Consider the following 22,267-nt stretch of genomic DNA (forward strand, 5'->3'; position numbering starts at 1 on the left):
GAAGTTAAAGTTTTAAAATATAGTCAGTATCATCCTTTACCCTTTAGTCTGATTTACCTTAGTCCTACCAAGATCAGCTTCATTCATATCTCGAATTGAATTCTGGCCACTTTTTCAGCCTTTTTTAACAGTTGCTATATTATATAGGGTAATGCTGACTATCAAAGCTGCAGAACTCCAGTTCTGTGTCTCAGGTGTCACACAGATAGCTGAAGTTTCAGGGAACAAGCAGGTTATACACGAAGAGCTCAGAATCTCAGAATTTAGAAATATCCAGTGAAACTCTGAAAAGATGTGTCTGCTGTAGAGCTTACAATCTAGGAAACTTACCAATAGAGTTTTTTTGTTTTTTTCTTTTGCTTGGGCAGGCACTGGGAATAGAACCCAGGTCTCTGGCATGGCAGGCGAGAATTCTGCCACTGAGCCACCGTCACACTGCCTAGCAATAAAGTATTTTTAAATTAAGATATAGACATAGATTTTTTAGGCACTATGCTCTTGCATACTTAATAGACTACAGTATAGTGTAAACATAACTTTTATATATACTTGCAAACCAGAAAATTAGGGTAACTCACTTTATTGTGATATTCACTTTATTGTGGTGGTCTGCAATGGAATCTGCAATATCTCTGAGGCATGCATTTATTTTCAAAGCCATGCTACTTGTTCAGAAGGAACTTCCAGTGTAATTCTATGGAGAAAACATATCCACATTATATATAGACTGAGGTTATATGAGCAATATAAGATAAAGTGAAAAAGATTATGTGATTCCAGGAAGAGAGATGGTTACTCCTAATCAGAAATATTATTATTATTTCATTTAACAATCAATACCATGTCTTAATCACTTATGTGTTAATTACAGCATGACAGGCATTGAAATATCCTCTTTACATTCAGGACTTAGTTAATATCATGACAATTCTGTGAGTCGGGCATTAATATCGCCTTTTCTCAAATGATTCTGAAACTCAGCAATTAAGGAAATTAGAAAACACATTGCTTTTAAGTGGCAAACATGCTGTGAATTGAATTAATCTGTGCATTTCAATATGATGTGATGTAGAAATTTGGCCTCCCAATATTTTAAATAGTCAGATGACAAATTCAAGTATTTTTATACAGTTCTCAATGCCTTAGTGTGAAAAATGAAAGGCATTTATTAGTTTAGTTAGTTCAGCCTGTACTTTACCCTAATTGAACTATTGTAAACTAACTTTAGCTCTGAAGAAGCTAATTTAGCATCACCGAATGATGCCAAGAAGAAGATATGTTCAAGATACTCTTATTCAAATATCCTATTTTCAATTGAGATACCTATGAGAAATATTTTTAAACAATAATGAGATTTACCAAAGTATGACTTTATGATAAAAAAATCCCCACTTCTTCCTCTTCCTCATTTAGAACATGTTCTAATTTGGCTGACAGTGCAGCTTCTATATAATACAATCCTTGTCTCATGGAAGATGGAACAGAAAAATGGTGAACCACACATTGGTTCTTAAAAGTTCTTACAGGGATGTTTAAGGTGGCAGTATTCATGATTTTAATGGATGAAGGTGACCTAAAGGTACATTGACAGATGAATGAAAAGTTAACTGTGGTGTATACATACAATGGAATATTTACCGGCTGCAAGAAGGAATGAAGTTGTGAGGCATGCAATTAGGTAAATGAACTTTGGGGACAGTTGAGTGAAATAAGCCAGAAATTAAAAAAAACAAACATTAAAACACCTCACTAATATGGATTAACTATAATGTGCATACTCTGAGAATTGAATCTGAGAGCACAGTTATCAGGGGAATGCTATTGTAAGGGTTCCCAGATTGTATGCTCTTATAGCAGTCACGTCTATTTCTAAGTTATAATGGTTATGTCTAAATTCTGAAATCCTGAACTCTTTGTGTATAACCTTGTTGTTCCCTGGAACATTGGGTATTTGTGTAACACCTGAGAAACAGAGCTAGAGTTCTATAGCTATAAAGGTCAGCACAGCATGCAGCAACTGTATACAGCATAAGCATACAGCAACTGTTTAAAACAAACACTGAAAAAGTGGCCAAGCTTCAATTAGAGATATGAATGAAGCTGATCTGGGTAGGACTAAGGTAAATCAGACTAAAGGGTAAAGAATGATATTGACTGTATTTTAAAACTTTAACTTCTATGTGAGACCAAAGAAAGGGATGTTTATTTGGTGCAAAGTTTATATTTTCTGTATTATACTATCTAACTTGTATGGTCAGTCTATTCAAACACCATAATGGGACATGGGACCACGAATAAGGAGTGAGATCTTGTTCGTTTGTACAGGTTAGTTTGATGTCCTGATACATTTCAGAGTAAGCTTGGTAGAAGATTAAAAATTATTTGCAAAGTCCCTTTTGAGAGAAAAATGTGGAAATACTAAACTTCCCCACCTGAAGAAGACCTGATATTCTTACAAGCATTGGGGACTACCAATTTAATAGGCTAAGTCCTCAATCTTGGGGTTTGCCCTTATGAAACTTATACTTGCAAAGGAGAAGCTAAGCCTACTTATAATTATGCCTAGGAGTCACTCCCAGAGAACTTCTTTTGTTGCTCAGGTGGGGCCTTTCTCTCTAAGCCAACTATCCAGGTAAACTCACTGTCCCACCCCATATGTGGGGTGTGACTACCAAGGGTGTAAATTTTCCTTGCAATGTGGGACATGACTCCTGAGGTTGAAACAGGACCTGGCAATATGGGATTGAGAAATCTTCTTGACTAAAAGGAAGAAGAGAAATGAAATAAAATGAAGTTTCAGTGGCTAAGAGATTTCAAATACAGTTGAGAAGTCATTCTGGAGAGTAATCTTATGCATTATATAGATATACCTTTTTAGTTTTTAGTGTTTTAAAACTAAATACCTGGAACTGCTGAACTTTAATCCAGTAGCCTTGATTCTTGAAGATGATCATATAACTATATGACTTTTACAGTGTGACTGTGTAATTGTGAGAACCTTGTGGTTGGGTGCACAGGTGGTTCAGTAGTTAGAATGCCCACCTTCTATGTGGGAGATCCAGGTTCGATTCTCAGACCATGCACCCCCCCCCAAAAAAAAAAAAAAACAAATAAAACCTTATGGTTGATGTGAGCTTTATTCAGTGCATGGACAGATGAATAAAAAATAAGGACAGAAATAAATAAATAACAGGAGGAGATAAAAGGTATCTGGTGTTTTGGGTGTTCTTTTTTACTTGTACTTTAATTTTTATTTTTATTTTGGAGTATTGAAAATGTTCAAAAATAGATTGTGTTGATGAGTGCACAACTGTATGATACTGTGAACCACTGTTTGTACACTTTGAATGATTTTATGGTATGTGAATATATCTCAGTAAAACTGAATTAAAAATAATTGAAAAAAGTTCTCACAGGACACTCTGTTCATATTTCTTGACCAAAGCAAGTCACCTCAGCAAGTCTAATGACAAGAGAATGGGGAAGAATAATACCTATTCAGGGAAGGAGATGAAATTTTTTTTTCAAAAATATAGCTTATCACGCCAGCCCTCCTATTTGAGTAAGAGAGTAGAGTCTATATTTGGCAGCCCCAACAATACTGCAATTTGGGCTAGGGAAGGAATAATTCCCCCAAATAAAGGGAATGCTATTTTTTATGGATACAATAATAAATGCCAACCTTTCATGAAATATTTGACTTACTGAAAACGTAAAAAGTTCTATGGTCAGTTAAGTTTGGAAGCTGCTGAAGACAGAATCCTTTTAATGGTGATTTGCAATGTACCTTAATTTATTAAGCAGTGTAAGAACAGTACTGCAATAAAGAGGTCTCTAATGCCAAGTTTCCTAAATTATTGACTTTGAGACCTCTTTACATGCTGTGATATGCTGTTATAGAGAGACTATTTCAACTCTGGAAACTTCTGTGGCACAGAAGACCATAATATTCCTCAAAGTATCTATCTTTTGGAGTAAAAAATGCCAACTAAGCTTTCTCCCAAATCAAATCCCATGGATAATCATGTACTTCCCAAGTCATAGTCCAATTCACCTTCCAATTTGGCCAGATCAGAAAATGTCTTTTTTCCTCTACAAAACCATTTTATGACACATCATAAGAGTTACTTATATAATACTGGAAGGGAATGAAAAGTTATGTAGCCACAATACGTACTAGCTTTTTGTCATGTGAGATTCAAATTTACATCTTGGAAACACTACAAACATTGCTCATTTTGAAGGTGATGCCTTTTGAAGGTGGTAATGTTATTGTCATTAATAATAATGATAATGATAATAATATGTCAAGTGTCTAATCTAATCAGAAAAATTGAAAGGGTAGTTTAGATTGTTGATAGAAACTGCTTCTGACAAAGTTATTTCTTTATAGATTTTCCTGGATCAGATCCCATAAATGCATCAGGCAACTGATTTTAATTTGTTTTTTTTTTTTCTAAATAGATTTCCTGCCAAGGAAAGAGATATTAAGCCATTGTAAATCATTACATGAGCTCTTTGGTATGAAAGAGTCCCTTGAGAATTGGGTGGGGTAATGTGAGTCTGTTTTCTAGCATGCTGGTTGCCCAGTATGATTCCCCAGTATATCCACGAGGCACAGATCTGAGGGGAAGAAAGTGAAGCGAGTTCAACATTTGTTGCACTCCTGGTATATGGCTCATGTAATTTTCAGAATGGCACTATCAGCTAGGGAGGCAGTGTAGAGTTAAGTACCTAGATTAGAATTCATATTATGGGATATTTTAGTTTCCTTGGCTGAAGCAAATACTGTGCAATGGACTGACTTAAACAATGGGAATTTAATGAATCTTGGTTTTGAGGTTAGAAAAAAATCCAAATTAAGGCATCATCAGGGTGGTGCTTTCTCCCCAAACCCTGGTGCTCTGGGGCTGGCTGCTGGATATCCTTGGTCTGACTCCTCTGTCATATGGCAATCATAGAGCCTCTCCTAGCCTGTCCCTCCTTTTCTGGGTTCTGCTGAATTTCAGCTTTTTGCTTTCTATCTGAATTTCATTCTGCTTATAAAAGACTCCAGTAACACGATTAAGGTCTATCCTGATTAAGGTGGGCCACACCTTAACTGATGTCACTCATCAAAAAGTCCTATTTGCGATGAGTTCACACCAACAGTAATGGTTTGCATTTAAGAGTGTGTGTTCCTGGGGTACATACAGCTCTAAACCTCACATGGGAGTTCAACTCCTAATTCCAATTCTGAATAGTTATGTCACTTTTAGCAAGTTTTTCAGCTTTATTCATTCAACGGTGATTTATTGTGTACAGTAACCAAAAAGGAAAAAAGAAAATCTCTGCCCTTGGAAATTATAAATATATAGATGATCAGTTACATAAACAAGCAGGGAAACAGGTTAGAGATAGAATAACCAGTTTTATCATCTGAAAATGGAGATAAAACTGACCCTTCAAAGGGCTTTTATGACATTTAAAATGAGATGAGCCATAAAAAGTGCTTTTCAGATTGCTTGGCTCATTGAGAGTGAGATGAAGTGATGAAGTAACTAAGGTCCAGATAAGTTAAGACTCGAACCCAGAGTCATTCAGCTAGTGAGTGGCAGAGCTAGGATTGAAATAAAATTTCTCCACGAAGATCTCTCCGTTATACCATGTTTCCTTTCTGAGAGCCCAAATGTTAGAAGATATAGAGATGTCAGAAACACTGATACATTTCTTGGAATATAAATTTCTTCTACTATTATCAAAGGTCTGTTTCTCATAAATTACATAACTACCATGAGGAGGGAATTAAGTTACCTCCATACATATTTGGAATCACGATCAATATATTTCTTAATCAAGATAAGAATTTGTGTGATTCTTTTTCTTTCTATGATCTTTTCTTCTGTGGAACAATAATATCTCATGATCCTTGGGTTCCAAGGGAGAGCTATCTATCTATCTACACTTCCCTCTAGGCCAGTATAAATAAGGTATGGCCAGAAAGAGAATTTGAAGCACTCACAAACTTCTCCATCACCCACAACCCCTACTCAGTTTCTTTTCCAAAGTCCTGGGAGTTGGCAGAAATTATAAACAGTGCCTATTGCCAAACCCAGCAATGGGTCAGAAATATATTCTTGCTCTTCTAGCTGCTAAATAGGGTGGCAGCATGTCCCAGTCTTCTCCTATAAGAGTTCAATGTATACCTCACCCAGTTGTATTTATTAATAGCTTTCTTTGTCAAATCTGTCTCTGTTTGGACAATAAATTACATGCTCACCCTACATATTAGCATTTAGAGGCGTAGAGTGGGTAACAGTTTCTAGTGTTTGATCTTCTCAAATGAAGGAAGCTTGACTTTGGATTTTTTAATTGCCATCCTGGGAAACAGTCAAAAATCTATCTTCTTTGGGTGCTTTATAGTTTGAGATGATGAGACTTAAATCTGTATTCTTATAGCTACTGACATACAGTGGAATTGCTAATAGTATAGGTCTATTGTTTTCTATTCTCAATTCCACATTCCACAAGCAAAACTCACTTTTTCTGTGGTAGCATTTCAGGTCATTAATGAATGTTTTATAAATTAAGGTTTTTATCTCCTCCTTGAATAGACTCAAAAATGAACTTGTTCAGTAGAAGTGATGCTGATCTAAGAGGGAGGCAAAGATTATTGAGCTTTCAAACTTAATGTGGCTTTAGTTGTTTTCTAACTGCAAATTGGTAAGCAGATTAAAAAGACTTAAAAAATAAACCTAATCTCATGACAGGTATTCACTGGCCATCTGAAAATATTTTAGAGCTACTTCAACTCATAATATCTTCTTCTCTGGTGTTTAGTGAAACAGAAAAATAAAAACTCTTTCAAAATCCCTTAAGTTTGGCATCAAGGAAGGGACTCAGTCATCTTGAATAAAGCTATGCATTTAATTTTTGTTCAAACTCTGATGATTTTCTCATCCAACGAGGTTTTATAAACTGGTATTTTGAACTTTAAGCATAAATTAAAGCCTATATTTACTAACTGGGAAATAAGGATTCACAGTCTAGTCCTGAACTCCATAGCACCATCCTTTGCTTTATTTGCTACAACCAAACTGAATTACCTGGATACTGGAAACTCAAGCTGCTTCCTACCTTCATGAATTTGTTCATAGCTTTCCTCCCACCTATAATGGTTTGCCCTTCCATCACAAAAAAATCTTAACTCCTTTGTACCCTTCAAAATCTAGCACAACCATCAACAACTTGCTAACAAGTACAATTTCTTCCTACTTTGAATATCCAGAGTAATCTCTCCGAACCTTCCTTTATAGCTTATGTTTTTAGCATTTATGCACTCATATGATTTTCAGTAATATATTATAAATTCCCTGAGGGCAGGTTTCATATTTAATTGATCTTTCATAACTCACTAACCTCAATGGGGCTTTTGGCATAGATTTGGTGTTCAATGAAAGTTTGTCAAGGAATAAATTGAAATAAGATGGAATGAAGAGAAAGGAAAGGAGGGAGAATGTGAGAGAGAAAAATCAAGTATAAGCACAAGAGCTCCTCATTATGGACTATTGTCAGACCAAAGTAAATGACACGCTATACCCAAGAAGTGATAAAGATACTTTTTTTGAAGCCTGTGTTAAGGGAGTTAATCTATATAAACTACTTGAAAGAGTTATTAAGGCACATAGGAAACATATTTTATTATTATTATTTTGAGATATTTTGCCAGCTTCTTAATTCCAATATTTTGCCAGCTTCTTAATTCCAACCTACTGAAAGTGGTAGTGGTTTACCATAGTTGAGTGGCACAAAATTTTGACTCAAAAAGTTCAAATTCCAGTTCATCTACTTATAAGATAATTACATTTGGACAAGTTACTTAGTCTCCTTGAACCAAAATGATCTCAGGTATAAAAGGAGGATTCTGGCAGAACTAATTTTATAAGGTGGTGGTAAGTATTAAATGAAAGAATGTCTGGGACATGGTCATAATTAGTGAATGGCAGTCAAAGTAGTATTAAAAGTTACATTTACTTAATCAGTTTGCTGCTTATTTGTCTTATAAATAGTACTCTAGAGTCATTAGGCTAATTGTAATAATTTCAAAGGTTCAAAAGCATAATAGACCCTGTTGGTGCCTCATCAGGATTCACTTGAATCATTTTATAAATTTCTGGAAATTTTTCATGCTACCCTTCTGACTTTTCTTCTAACCATCCACACCTGCAAATATCTTCCAAAGATTACCTTTGAGTTATTGCAGCTGCATTGTGATTTGCTCATACATGTAGAGTGCTGGCAATGTCTGCCCTGGGTTGGCCCTTAGAGTTGCTGCCAGAATATGAAATCCCTACCTCCTTACTTTACATAAGGATAAACTTTACAGCACAATTTGTACTCCACATTTCCCTAGCTACAGCTGGGATTTTGCCTAAAATTTTCTCCCCTACCCCATTGCTTGGCTTCTTTTTTTTCTTTCCAGCTGCCCATGGTAACATTTCTATAATGAATTTTGCACACATAAATCCTTGTCTTAGGATCTGCTTCCAGGGAAACCAACCTAGGAAAATAACAAAGGAGACATAGAATGAAAAAATTCCATGGAGAGCATCAAACCCCAGTGAGTTGAGGACTCTTATTCTGCAACAATGTTACCATTTCTCCCCTCAAAATGGATTTATTTCTACTTTGCTGAACTCCTATAGCACTTACCATCTATCACTCATTTTGCATTTAACTTATTGTATTAGCTTTTTATTACTGTGCATCAAATTACCACAAAGTCAGCAGCTTAAAACTATATACATGGGTCTTAAGTCTGGGAATGGCTTAGCTCGGATCTTATCTCAGGGTCCTACCAGCATTTCTGTTTCATCTGAGGTTATGGACATTTCAAGCTTTCTGGTTGTTGGCAGAACTCAATTCCATGTAGTTATAGGACTGAAGTTCCCACCTTTTTGCTTGCTCCTGGGCAAGGACCACTCTCAGCTCCTAGAGGCTAACCTCAGGTCTTTGTTCTCTATAATCAATTCACCAATATGGGTGATTGCTTCTTCAAGCCAACAAGAGAAATCTCTCATTTTGGATCCATCTGGCCACTTTTAAGGACTAACCCTTAGGCCAGGGCCTCCCAACTTAAATTATCCATTTTTAGTAACTCAAAGACAACGGATTAGGGACCTTGATGACATCTGCAATAGCCCTTTTACCATATTAGCATGGAAGTGATACTATTACATTCCACTCTACTCAAGAGGAGGAGATTATACAGGGTGTGAGCATCAAGTGCTAGAAATCTTGTAGGCCATTTTAGGATATAGCCTACCACATTTATTTTGCCCTCCTGCTTAATGAATAAAGAACCCTTTACTGAAAAGTGATGCCCTATAATCTAAAATCAGTGTGGATTTCATGTGGTGTTTGTGATAATGATGGGGCTGTTGGTTTCCATTGTTGATATAAAAGAGAGGTGATATGTCCCATCATAAGCTTCCCACCATTGAAATGTTAAATCAGAAACCAGTGCCCTAAGATCTTTTGAGTAATGCAGACTTGTATTCAAATTTAATTTATGCAGCAAATTATTGGATTTCTATAATCCTTACTTTTCTTGATGTGTAAATGGATCAGATGATATCTATCCCATAGTGTTGCTAAGAATTAGAACAGATTATTAGAGAAGTTTCTGACAGGTAATAGTTGTCTAACAAATGGTAGATACTTTATATTCTTATCCCCTGTATTACAGAATGATTTATCTGCTTTTTCTAGAAATGAAAGTCATCCTTAGGAACACGTGGGGCATGTTTGCCTGACAAGAAGCAGATGTTTTAGAAAGTAATTAACAGAGCATATAGATGGAGACGTTTATCAGTCACAGGGAGAATTTTACACTAAACAACAGTCTAAAGGAGACAGGAAGAATTAGAAATAGCCCTCTCCCTAGAGCACAGTACAGGCAGGGGTTTGTAGCGTGGGGAGTTGTCTGGGAAGCAGTAACATATTACAGGCCCAGAGGTATGGAAAACTCAATGAATTTTAGAGACTAGGTAAAATTATATGTATCCTGAGAAGTCTGTCAGATCATCAAGTGTGGGGGGCATCAGGACTTCAGCTATGGAAGGACGGACTCAGATGCACAGTTGAACTTTAACAAGAACTGATTGATCAAGTGTTTAGAATGCTGGCAAGCATTGCTTCTGTAGCCTAAGAAGTAAAAAAAAAAAAAAAAATTGTTACTTTTATTGGTTTTTAAATAAAATGTATTGAGAACTTACAATGGACCAGGCATTGTGCTAAGCATTTTACATATGTGGCCTAATTTAATCCACTGTAAGATATATACTACTGTTTTTCTTCTTTTACACATGAAGACACTGAAACTCAAAGCACCTGGGCTTGCCTAATCAGGATAACATAAGGGACCAACAGACAACCAGGGATGGAATCCAGCCCTGTGTCAGTCCAAAGCTAGACTCTGAACCTCTGGCCTGTTCTTGTATGAATCTTGGTTGTTGGTTAGCAACCATCTTGCCAGTATGTCTTCCAGGTACCTATTCCGCAAAGATTCCTAATTTACATTCCTTGATGTATTTCTATTCTGTGCACCTTGTGGGCTGGCTGAGGAATTGTAGACAGGGCAGCTGTGAGAAAGTCCAGCAGGGAGGAACCTCTGGTGAGTGCTTGGTTCACAGGGATGGAGAAACACTTGCTGGCTTCACCCATGCTCACTAACACCTTCGCACATTCTAGTGTGGCAAACGCATGGCCCATCACAAGTCACTGTTACACTTTCAAATCACCTCTTACTATCTCTGCTCAGTGTCTGTGAACAAGTTTAATCTATTCCTTGCCATTCAAGCCATTTTATTGTAACTACCAAATAACATTTCCCATTTCCCATATTCAGGGAAAGGCTGAATCATTTAAATAGAGTTTTACATGACTTATTTAAAGCTAACAGTTTGTACGTGTGGAATTTAAACGCTCTAGAAACCTGATGAATTCCCTTAAATTTTATTAGTGTGCAATTCTCTGAAAGATGCAATAACATCCTAACTTGAAGGAATGATAGTGATACAAAAAAAGCTCTCAATGTCAAGATAAATCTCCTGAAACAGGGTCAGCACTGAATCTAAGTGGTAATTCTCCCAAATCCAGATGTAAAATTATGAATTCTGTGCTCTTTTCTTATTCTAAATTACATTTCCATGAATTTGAGCTGATTTTCCCTAGGGATTTAAGGCATCTTCTATAATATTCAGACTATATTTGTATGACAGCAAACAGATGCAATCAGAAAGATCTTACCAGGGTATACAGATGTGTTATCATAGAGAACAGTTTAAGGTGCCATTAAAATTTTACGCCAAACTATATATTTTAAAAGATGTTTCTTGTTGAAGACTTCACTCTGTCTTATCTGGGAAGATGGAACATAACATGAAGTTCTTCACAGAGAATATTCTTTCTAAATGAGAACAAGTTCAGAGTTAATCAGAAATAGTTGCATATATAGAGTGGCCACAATATCTTACACATGGGATGCAGACTCTGTACTATGAAAGATCTGTGGGCATCAAAATTATAAAACAGGAGAGCCTTGATCTTCACCAATTCTGATTGGGTAACTATAGGAAGGTTTTAATCAAGCTGAAGTTTTAATTTTCTTATCTGTAAAATGGGAACAGTACTGGTATCTCATAGAGTTATAAAGACTAAATGAGATGGAGGCATGCACATAATAATCTCTGAAAAAATAACAGTACTATTTCTTTCCTAAATGTGCTCTAATTTAATTAGCAACTTGCTCACAACCAAACCATGCATCTATAATAGGAATAAGTCAATGAACTTATTTAATTGTCTTGAAATATTAACTATGAGTTGAATCATGAACCAAACCAGTATGAACTGTAACTCTTCTTTGTGTGGATAATTAATTTTAGTAGGTCAGAACCAGAGCTTCAAAATATTATCCTACTGGAATCTTAATCAAATAATATTCAAGTCAGTTTTAGTCCATCACTTATTTGCTGTTTGACTGTGGAGAGGGCAAGTACTTTGACATCTAAGAAATATCTTATTTCCCTCTATGTTCTGAAACTGGCATATATGGTGTGTGGTTAATTTGCATTAAAAATAAATAAACCGCTTAACGTCTGCCACAGTTTCCCCATAAATATTGTGATGATAGAAATATATATTCTACCTTGCTAACCAGATGTTTGTAATCTTGTCAGAAAATAGTATTAAATTGCTTTGATAAAATATGTGCTAACAAAAATCATTATTACTTAACAAGTAGCCAATTTATTGTCTTGTATATCTAATACTAGTCAAACTTAAGAATTTCTGCTAATCTAATTTTATCATCTTATGATTACTACCTTAAATATAGTCATACCCAATCCATTTATGTTCTGAAAGATTGATTTTAAAATATGGATTGGGTTCCAGTATACTCTGGAAAATTAGGCAAATTAAGCCAAATAACCAAGACCCCAAAGTCTTTCACTAGTCTTCTTGATGAAAATTCTGAAGAAGAATGAAGCAAAAAAGTAGCCCAGATTGACTATAGATTTCAACTCCCTTGAATCCCAAAACCAGTTTCTTATTCTAAGATTTTCTGAACTTGGGTCTGACTATACACGTGGGAACAGATCACACTTAGGTTCATTTATTTAATAATGAGACTGACCTTGTAGGATTCTAAGAGATATCAATTACTTATAGTACCTACCAAATGAATGACTAGTGATATGTGGAAATTATAACGTGATCTTTTGAGGTGGTTAAGAATCTAGACTCCCAATCCATTGACTTTGAATCCATGGACAAGTCACTTGAGCTTTCTTTAACTTAACTAATTTTCATTTTAAAAATGGGAACAAAAAAAATGGGAACAATAATTAAATCTAACTGGGGATGATCGAATAAGTATAATATATATGAAAATACTTAAAACAGTCTCTGAAATAATTACCTAAATATACCCAAGGCTGAGAATTGGTAATGCTTCCTATATTGTCAGAGAAATATATCATAGTGTTTTTGAACAATGCTTGCAGCCCACCCTTGCCAAAGAATAACCAGATGATTATTTTAGCTGAAGGGGAAGGTGTTTAATGGCCATTTTCATTTCTTTCTCATGTGTAGACATTGGGAGCCAATAATGACCCAAGCATGACTTTCTTTGCCTTATGGAATATAAAAGTATTTTTTTTCTAGTTTTTGTAGAAAAGTATAAACCACTACCTTTCTTAGACACATTGACGACTATACTTCTCAGGATCTTTAAAGTTTAATGAGTTCATGTGACTAATTCTGGCCTATGGACTCTAAGAGGAAGTAGCATGTGTCACTTTCATGTTGAAAAGCCCCTATGCAATCTTTCAACATTCTCTTCCCCTTCCTGAGGCAGGTGTGGAGGGAGTAGAAATGGAAACCTGAAATCCATCATGGGTAACTAAGTCCACTGCATAAAAGACTTATGTCCTGGGGAGTTGTAGTAGAATTTATCTGAGTAGGAAATAAGCTATATGTTTTATGCCGCTAAGATTAAGGTCAGCATAAACCTAGACCATCCTGACGAATATGGATATTTTGTAAATAAAAGAGTTTTAATAATATTTGCAGACTATGATGGTTTGAAACTGTATGTACTCAAGAAACATACACTCTCGAACTTAATCCATTCCTGTGTATGTAAATTCATTGTAAGTAGGACCTGTTGATGAGGTTACTTCAATTAAGATATGTCCTGCCTCAATCAGGATGGGTCTTAATCTCCTATTGGAGTCCTCAATAAAATAATGAAATTCAGACAGACACAGAGAAAGCCACAAGAAGCAAGAAGCTACATCAATGGAACCTGGAAGAGAAGGGAGACCAGGAGACAGGTTGCCATATGACAGAGAGCCAAGGATTTCCAGTAGCCAACCCAAGAACACTGTAGTGTTTGGGGAGAAAGCATCGCCTTGATGATATCATGATTTGGGCTTTACTTTAAAACTGTAAGTTAATAAATTCCCATTATTTAAGCCAAATCATTACATGGTATTTGCTTGAGCAGCCTAGAAAACTTAAACACAAACATTGCAAGTTTTCTCATAAATCCACTCCTGGAAAGGACACATGGCAGTCATCCAATTTATCTAATATTAGTAGAAAACAGTCACAATCTATAAATACAGCTATCTCCCTAACAAGAAGATAAAACTGTGCTTTGTGGTCTCAGAGGAAATCAGCCTTCACATTGGAGACTGAATTTTTTAAGAGTAATTGTGTGTGTTCACTAAAAATAACTTAGCTATCACAAAACTGAGGTTGCAAATGAAGTACAAGGATAAGAACATTTGCTGGTAGAATTCCACCACCCTGTCTATCCTTTGTCAGCTTTTACCCTACTTGCAAGCTAAAAGGTAACCTGTTACAGGTCCACAGATAATAGCAAAAGACATGAGATTCCTAGGTCAGAGACAAAGAACTTTATTACTCACAGCAATAGTAATATCCAGAGTATTAACATTTGTACTGGTTCTCAGAGCCCCAAGTCCCATAGGTAACATAAAGATGGCTAAGTGACAGCAAAATACTCTGTGTGTTCACAGGAGATGAACCCCAAGCTTAGGGAACCCAAATCTTTGATAATAGTGAACCCCCAATCTTTGCCCAGAAGGGATAAGTCAAGTTTATTATATTATACAGTAAACAACCCACCCCATTTCTCTGAGGAAGATATTATCTAATTTTCCAAAGCTTTTTGCTCCATAAATATCTATGAAAAGACAACCCAGAGCATAGGAATTTCTGATTGTTAAGACATACAGAAATATGAAGAACTCATGGAGATTTGTATCCCTAAAATATCTACTCCTCATTTTTACATTGTCTTGGCTTCTGGCTAAATTTTCCCATGAGTAAAACACCATGCTGGCCACTGATAATCTGACTAAGTCAGTTCAATTTGTCCTTGAGAGCACTGAATAAAGGTTTCTATTAGGACTCCAAGTAGCACAAAGTCAACCTGCTGTGGTGACCTCAACGATAAACCTCAGGATCCTCAGGAGTTCAATAAATCCCAGAAACTTAAGTATCTAACCTAGAAAGCAATGTGGCTTTCTCCTTAAGTTTCCGTATTGACTTTTCCATTTGACTTATGGCTTTAATGCAGGTACGGAAGGATGTCTTAGTGATCTGCCTCAGTTTATGAGTAGGAAATCTAGGGTTATTTGATCATCTATTACAGCCCTGTCCATTGAGTTTAGGCTGACTTATATGCATTTCATGGCTGGGGTGATGTAATGATTGCTACTGCTAAAATCATGGAAAAATTCTGACCTTCTTTTCTAAGTGGATGACTCCCAGCTTCGAGATAACTGCCTTCAAGGTGCACAAAAATGACAAATCAATTTTTCCTCTAAGCCTCCCAAGTAAACAAGGGTAGCCTTATTGTGGAGCGATTTGAGGGCTAAATGATCTACTGGTGCTATTTCCTTAAATACTTGCAGGTTTTTGTAGTGACACTTAAAGTGATGTCACCATGTTTTCAGGAGGAAAACGAGTTAATGCCTAGTTTCCAGACAAAAATTGCAGTGTAAGACGTATACAGTAGTGGCCCTGGAAAAAATGTGTTTTGTTTTATTTATTGCCATTGTTGATTCCCCACAAGTGGGACCTACATCAGTTGGTGGGCACAGGTGGGCAGTGCCACCAATGTAGCCTCCCAGCTAGCTTGTGGTCTTATGGTACCAAGTTCAATTTGAAAAATTGAACTTTTGAGTGCACTTCTTGGGGCCAGTCAGTTCAACCTGTCCTGCTTGTTCACAGGACCAGTTGGTTGACATTTGTCTCCCCCTCAGAAAGACTAAAAAAGAATGAGGATCACACAGACACATGAATGTCCCTAATACAAATATTTTGAATGAGGGAATACAGGATTAGAACTATATCTTTACTGTTTCCAGTAGACATCTATGTGATTTAAGGGGAAGATGATCAAAATCATAGTCAGCCTGAATAATTCTGTGCATTATTAACCTATGTCTAATATTTGCCTACAGAACAGTACTATCTTCTGTCTTGTTTGATGGGATCATTTGCACTGGATATCCAGCTAGATATATTCTACCTTTGCTATAAGATCTTAATAGATTCAGAGTTCATATTGAGTCATTTTGGAATAGAGACTGCTGTGCTAGTTTGAAAGGATGTATGTCCCCTAGAAAAGCCATATTTTAATCTAAATCGCATTTCACAAAGGCAGAATAATCCCTATTCAATACTGTATGTTTGAATCTGTAATTAGATCCTCTCCCTGGAGATGTAACCCAATCAAGAGTGGTTGTCAACTGGATTGGGGGAAATGTGTCTCGACCCATTTGGGTGGGTCTTGATTAGTTTCTGGAGTCCTATAAAAGAGGGAACATTTTGGAGAATGAAAGATATTTAGAGAGAGCAGAGCAGAACGACATAGCCACGAGAATCAGAGTCTACCAGCCGGCGACTTTTGGAGATAAAGAAGGAAAATGTCGCCCAGGGAGCTTCATGAAATAGGAAACCAGGAGAAGAAGCTAGCAGATGACGCTGTGTTCACCATGTTCCCTTCCAGGTGAGAGAGGAACCCTGACCATGTTTACCATGTGCCTTTCCAGATAAGAGAGAAACTCTGTTTGCCATGTTTCCTTCCACTTGAGAGAGAAACCCTGAACTTCATCAGCCTTCTTAAACCAAGGTATCTTTCCCTGTATGCCTTAGATTGGACATTCCTACAGACTTGTTTTAATTGGGACATTTTCTCAGCCTTAGAACTGTAAATTAGCAACTTATTAAATCCACCTATTTAAAAGCCATTCCGTTTCTGGTATATTGCATTCCGGCAGCTAGCAAACTAGAACAGCTGCTATCAAAGTTGCTAAACTAGGGACTATTTAATAAGACTACCTATTAGTCCCTTCAAGATGATTTTGCTGATACTGCTGCTACTAATAATGATAATTAAAATATAATATTTTTATATACCTGTTCCTTTGTCAAATATTTTTGTAAAGCTTCAGTAATCCCTACTATACATACATTGTCCCACTCCTTCTTCATTTGTCTCCAGAGAGTAGGCTAATGTGAAGAAACAGGGGCTGCACTGAGGCAAGAACTTTTGACATAGTGCGAGATTTAATTTCTTAGAAATTGTAGTTTTCCTGGCCTCCTGGATTACCCAGGCTTTACATGTTGTCAGAATCTCTATGAAAAATGGGATTTACTCTTATCACTCAATTGTGAATTGGCTTGTTCTGGAAAGTCCTAAGAGAAAGGGCAAGTAATGAAGTTTGTGGTTTAAGCTTCAGGTCAGAGGCATAATATCAGTGTTTTGGGGTTGCATATTATTTAACCAATTTCAACAGGATAAGGGCCCCTTCATGGATTTTAGAATCCTAACCTAAACAAAGTAATCCTTTTCTTTTGTTCCTCTGTATCAAATTCATAAAGATTACATGATTTAGGACAAACACAATAATAACTACTGGAAACATCTAGAATTCATGTTCTCTATCCCTTTTCCGTGGATTATCCCACTCTGCCTTGTCAGTTTAAATGAAAGTTTCCCATTAGCACACGTAACATTGTTTGTCAGGTCACATGTAACTCAGATTTCAGTTCCCTTCCCTTTTTTTCCCCAGAGCATTATGGGATAAGGTCAAGGCTTTTAATTGTTTCCCAAATAGTATTAAATAACTGTGAAATTTCTAAGACTTCAAGTAATGTGTGCTTCATATATTCATTTTGTGGTTTGGGATGGACCAATATGTCCATTAAGTTACTCTTTGGTCTTAACTTTTTCCATGGAAGTCTTGAGTCAGATAAATATTGATACTTTCAATTTTTCTTCCATTTGTTCAGCAAACAATCACTCCTATAAGCCCTAGAAAATGAATAACTAGCCAGCCCACCAAAGACAGTGATGATGTCAATCAGCAGGCAGAATTGTTTATCTTCAGTTGGGATTTCTACAGGCCACCTTGCTTTTATCTTTGCAGAGCAACCTCATGGAAAAAAGGTAATGGCAGAAGTGAATACATCCTTTAATTGGATTGGGCTATCATGGATCTAAGACCTGCCAAAGCATATTGAAAATCTGGGATCTTTGTCTTTGCCAAGATAAAAACATACTTCAAAAGCAAAACAGAATTGCTTTAAGTCCATTTTAGCTCAGCCAGATTCACTTTCAATGCAGGTCTCAGTTAACTGCTTGCACCACCAGCACATGGTCTCTTCTCAAAGGTCACCCTTCCTGGCTATTAAGAAAAAAATGACATCACATCCCTTCTACCTTTCCTCCAACTGAGTTTTAAATGCAACCAAGGATAATGTAAAAGCTTCCTAAGTGCAAGAGAAGAAACTCAGCCCAAATGCCTCTGGCTAGTCCTCAGTGTCTCAATATTGTCATCTGCAAATTTAAGAAATTATTATCTTTTGGAAAGACCACACTGTGTCGTTTTTCTCCCTCCACCCCCTCCCCTTTTTTTTTTTGCATGGGTAGGTACCAGGAATTGAACCTGAGTCTCCAGCATGGCAGGTGAGAATTCTGCCACCGAGCTACCATGGCCCACCCCACTGTGTTGTTTTGAGAATAAAATGAGATAATGTTTTTGATGGTGCTTTGCAAATTGGAAATACCTTTGTAAATGTATTGATTATTGTATTTTTCACTGTCCTCAATCATCCCTCCAAATACCTTCAAAGTTTGAAGGAAAGTTTGAAACCTCTCTCACTCTTTTTAAATCCCCCTTAGATCATTTTAACCTTTTAATTTCAGTTGAGATGTGAAATCTCTCAACTTCTGTCTTGAAATGAATAGTGGTTTCAGCATAAACATCAGCAAAACATCATAGACAACTTTATGTGGTATTCTGTACCCTTTGAATTTCTATCCCAGCCAATAGGCAACTGTTTTTTTTAGTTTGCTAAAGCTGCCAGAATGCAACACACCAGAGATGGATAAGCTTTTAATAAGGGGATTTTTTTAGTTAAATATTTATAGTTCTTCAGAGGAAAGGCAGCTAGCTTTCCTCTGAGGTTCTCTGTTACATGGGAAGGCACACGGCAATGTCTGCTGGCCTTCTCTCCTGGCTTCTGTGTTCCCACAGCTTTCCCAGGGGTGGTTCCTTTCTGCATCTCCAAATGTCTGGGCTGAGCTGCGAGTGCTGAGATTAGGTATGCTGAGCTGCTGAGCTCTCTTCTGACCTCTCTCTTTTAAGCCTCCAGCTAATTAAATTGAACCTCACTCACTGTGGAATGCACTTCCCCTTAGCTGAAGTTCGTCAGCCATAGATGAACTTCACATATTGATGATTTAAGACTATAAAAACAGAACTGAGCACCATCACCTGGCCAAGTTGACACCTGAACCTAACTACCACAGTGACATAGTTTACTACTGAGTTGGCTATATCGAAAAAGAACTGGAAGGGTGAAAAAATTTTCTGGAAATGGCAAATTAGTGAAGAATTAATCATTACTTATGTTACCCATTTCTTAAAATAGGCTGTGGAAGATGATTGTTCCACTTAATTAAACTTTATTTTGGAAAGTGATGGATCTTGACATTATGTTGTTTGGAACTAAACCATAGATCACCATAGATATAAGTAGGTGTGTGTGTGTGTATGTGTGTATGAGGGGCTAGAAGAGAGAGATAAAGAGAGAGAAGGGAGAGAGAGAGAGGGGAGGCAGCGGGGAGAGAGAGAGAAAGAGAGGGAGAGGTGGAAAGGGAGAGAAGGAAGTAATAAAAATTTTGGATAATTCAATGCAGCACATAAAACTGAAGGCATTTACTAAATACCTGAAATAACTAGGCATAGAAAATACAATCATAAAATAAGAATATAGTTCCAGCTTTTAAGCATCTTTAAACTAGAGGACAAATCAGAGAATTTCTTTGGCATTATAGTTTCCCTAAATGGAATGCCTGGATATTATATGCAAGGTTCCCTCAAAAGCTAAAATGGTGAGATCTTATTTAATTTTTACCTTGAGATTTTCTTTACAGGAAAAAAGTAATAATCTTGACTAGGATTGAGCAGGCTTGGGAATCAAGGAAGGGGAGGTGGTTATGAAGAAAAAGAAGCATCTGTTCTCTTGCTGAAAGGGTGGGATTAATCAAAGCACTTCTTCAGCTTTTCAGACAGAATCTATCTTAAGCATTATTAAGAGATAAATAGGTTAAATGGTGACTGGCAAAATGTCCACATCCCCAAATCTGACATGTAAATTTATTTGAAAAAAAAAAAAGGCCTTTGAAATATGAAGTTAAGGATTTTAAGATGAGGTCATCCTGTATTATCTAGATGAACCCTAAATGTGATGGCAATTGTCCCTATAAGAAGCAGAGAGAAGAGAAGACGGAAAATGAGGATACAATGTGACTACAGAACAATAAATTGTACTGATGTGACCATCACCAGAAGCTAGAAGAGAGACAAAGGAAGGGTTTTTCCCTAGAGCCGCCAGAGGAACTGTGGCCCTGCCAGCATCTTGGTTTTGGACTTTTAACCTTCAAAAGTTCCTGTTGTCTTAAACCGTGTGGATTGTGATAATCTGTTGTAGCACTCATGGGAAACTAATACAGGAGTGACTAAGGAAAAGTTTTAGTGGATGTGATGGTTTGAAAGGATTTATGTACCCTAGATAAAAATCATGTTTTAATCCTAATCCATTTTGTGAGAGCAATGGTTTCCTCTAATCCCTATTCAGTACTATAGGTTGGAAATATGATTGGGTTATCTCCACAGAGATGTGACTCAATCAGCAGTGGGTATTAAACTTGATTAGATGGAGACATGTCTCCACTCATTCTATTTAGGTCTTGACTAGTTTACTGGAATCCTATTAAAAAGAGGAGACATTTTGGAGGAGAACTTTTTTTGAGAATGAGGAGAGAGCTGCAGAACTACTACAGAATGACGAGAGAACCACAGAGTTCACTAGCCAGTGACCTTTGGAGATGAAGAAGGAGAACACCACCAGGGAGCTTCATGAAGGAAGAGGCTGGAGAGGAAGCTAGAAGATGTCGCCATGCTTGCCATGTGCCTTTGCAGTTGAGAGAGAAACCCTGAACTTCATTGGCCTTTCTCGAGTGAAGGTAACCTCTTGTTGGTACCTTAATTTGAATGTTTTTATAGACTTGCTTTAATTGGGACATTTTCATGGTCTTAGAACTGCAAACTTGCCACTTAATAATTCCCTCTTATAAAAGCCATTCCATTTCTGGTGTATCACATTCCGGCAGCTTGCAAACTAGAACAAGGTCTATGGCCAGGGAATAACTGAATAAATGTATAAAAAAGTCTTTTAAATAGAGGCAATGGGAGTCAGAGCTCAATAAATGTCAATCCATCACTAAGCATCACTCAAATTCCCAAGAAGGAAAGTTGCACTTATCCTATCCCCTCTTTCCTATGCAGAAGAAGCATAAAAGCCCATCTGCCCAGAACAGTTCCTGAAAGTCACATTTTCCTCTTGACATTCTTCTCCATAACCTTGATAGAAGTTGGCCTCCTCTCACTCAGTAACATATTATGAAGCTTCCTGTTCTCTTCTTTTCAGTCTAATTTATTTCATTTTATTCCATATATAAAATTTTCATCTTTTCATCTAAGCCTGCCCTTCTTCCTGCACAGTGTACCTAGGTTAAGTGCTTCTCCATTTCAGCACTGGCAGTTCATGAACATTTTTTTTCCTTTCTTTTCATCCTGTAAATTCCAATTGTTAAAAAAAAAAAGCCAAATTTGACCACTTTTATCCCATGCTATTTTAGGTGATGAACAGCTCATCACTACCTACACAAACCCACACACTAGTCTATTTATTTTTTTAATATAACCCATGTGACTCTGGTCCAAGTAAGGAAATAGATCACAGAACCCTACCATTCATTCCTTTCTGTCCTGTAGGTTATAGTTGGAAAATTAGGAAATGAGGCTATTGTATAGCCTCCTAATTCTCCTATCTGATCAACCTTTCCTCTGGATCAGACATTCTCAATGGTTCTGAGATTTCAGTCTTTTATTAGATTATATCATTCTGTATTTACAAATGTATTTAACATTAATTCTCACATCTCCCCAAATTTGATGGTCCAGTCACAAGATGACTCATGATTCCTGGAAAATGCCCTATATATGCTCTGACTACCAAATAATGCTGGAGGGCAAAGACAGTATCTCCTTCATTTATTTACATCTTTCAACGCACCTAAAGCTGTTCATCTAGTCATCTCTTATTGAATGAA

General features: G+C 36.7%; 2 long non-coding RNA genes across 11 annotated transcripts in view; one reads left to right on the plus strand and one right to left on the minus strand.

Annotated features, from left to right (window-relative positions):
- Nucleotides 1-22,267, plus strand: part of LOC143644884 (uncharacterized) — a 170,244-nt gene that overhangs the window by 125,883 nt on the left and 22,094 nt on the right. Inside the window, exon 3 of one of the 8 annotated variants that reach the window (XR_013156935.1) lies at nt 16,592-17,854. The exons of 6 other annotated variants lie outside the window; for them this stretch is intronic. This is a non-coding gene — a long non-coding RNA (uncharacterized LOC143644884). Of the gene's footprint in view, nt 1-16,591; nt 17,855-17,877; nt 19,278-22,267 lie in introns of those variants that run through there. One more of the 8 variants, XR_013156931.1, reaches the window with a different exon arrangement.
- Nucleotides 1-22,267, minus strand: part of LOC143644883 (uncharacterized) — a 67,182-nt gene that overhangs the window by 1,080 nt on the left and 43,835 nt on the right. Inside the window, exons 4-6 of one of the 3 annotated variants that reach the window (XR_013156925.1) lie at nt 11,290-11,449; nt 8,430-8,539; nt 579-694 (exon numbers count right to left, since the gene is read on the minus strand). This is a non-coding gene — a long non-coding RNA (uncharacterized LOC143644883). Of the gene's footprint in view, nt 1-578; nt 695-8,429; nt 8,540-8,681; nt 10,186-11,289; nt 11,450-22,267 lie in introns of those variants that run through there. The other 2 variants (XR_013156927.1, XR_013156926.1) reach the window with 2 other exon arrangements.

This window comes from Tamandua tetradactyla, chromosome 8 (assembly GCF_023851605.1).
Source record: "Tamandua tetradactyla isolate mTamTet1 chromosome 8, mTamTet1.pri, whole genome shotgun sequence".
In the NCBI taxonomy this organism is placed as follows: Eukaryota; Metazoa; Chordata; class Mammalia; order Pilosa; family Myrmecophagidae; genus Tamandua; species Tamandua tetradactyla.